At 47.5% G+C, this 1155-nt stretch overlaps 1 protein-coding gene across 1 annotated transcript in view; it reads left to right on the top strand.

The window, feature by feature from the left end:
- The window catches only part of TMEM260 (transmembrane protein 260), a 74634-nt gene that overhangs the window by 51739 nt on the left and 21740 nt on the right, over positions 1-1155 (top strand). The window lies entirely within an intron of this gene.

Here is a 1155-nt window from a genome sequence, read left to right as displayed (position 1 = left end):
GAGAATGTGCAGTGTGTTTACTGGAGTTGTATGCATGCTCACTTGAGGCGTTCTTCCCTTACCGGTGGAATGGCCCTGCAAGGTCATATACCAGTTAAACTCTGCTATTTTGCCTTTTAGCGCACATGCTTGAGGCCACTCGCCCAACTCCCGAGATCTTTTTGGTAAGCTGCTGATCACCAGTTTATATGTATTGGGAAACTGCCTTTTTCTGGTGCTGGCTGTGCAACCTGTTACTATTTTAGAGAAGCAGTGTGACAGCTGTCTGACCATCACCTGATGGTTGTCTGAAATTCCTGGTGGGGTTGGGGCGAGGTGGTGGGGAGCCCTTTTCTGCCCTGCTCATGCCTATGGTAACACTACCAGGTACCCAGTCTGGAACCTGGGTGGTGGTCTGCCCTGTGGTTAATTTTACAAATTCTGTTTAGGGTCAGAGCTATGCATGCACAGCTCAGAGATAAGCCAGGAGCTTATATACAACGTTATGGGATGCTCTCTTTATCGCTCTCCTTTCTCTGGTCACCCCGTTACTTTCCAGCTTGCTAGGGCCTTCCTTTTTGGTTCTCTGGCCAGAAAGCTAAGGCTTTAATCTCTTTCTTCTGCCATGCACTTCCTGTGACTATGTCTGCATCTGGAGCCAGGCTGAAGGACTGAGAGAAACAAAAAGCAATGGAGATTAGTACCACACTCTTGGAACCACAGTGCCTCTGCTTAGAAAGAAAGGTTCCCGTCCTTCAGAGTCACTGTGCTGCTGCCTCCACTAATGCCATGGTGTTGGCTGGCACCTGGGAGAGGAGAGAAGGAAAAAGACCTGGGGAATTTCCTCCACTGTCTCCAAACTTTAGGAGTCCCCTTTTCTACTCCTTGGGCTACAAAAAAAGGGGGACTTTTCTTGGAACTCTTTTTGTCCTTATTTGAAACATACTTCTGAGTTTAGAGCTTCTTCCCCCCCCCCCCCCATGGAGGGGGAAAAAGGGTAAACTTATCCCTGATGTGGTGGAACGTCTCATTCTTGTCATTTTTCTCAATCTTCTTTCTACCTTTTACTTTTGAGTCCTCAGATGGCTGCTTCACATATTCTGTGTCCAGGAGTTACAGTTGTGTACAGTGGGAGACACAAAGTAGACTGTAGTTACTCCATCTTCTCCAGAAGTA

Source organism: Cebus imitator, unplaced genomic scaffold (assembly GCF_001604975.1).
Source record: "Cebus imitator isolate Cc_AM_T3 unplaced genomic scaffold, Cebus_imitator-1.0 Scaffold70, whole genome shotgun sequence".
In the NCBI taxonomy this organism is placed as follows: Eukaryota; Metazoa; Chordata; class Mammalia; order Primates; family Cebidae; genus Cebus; species Cebus imitator.
The sequence above is the reverse complement of the archived record's forward strand: the minus strand, read 5'-3'. Positions and strand labels throughout refer to the sequence as shown.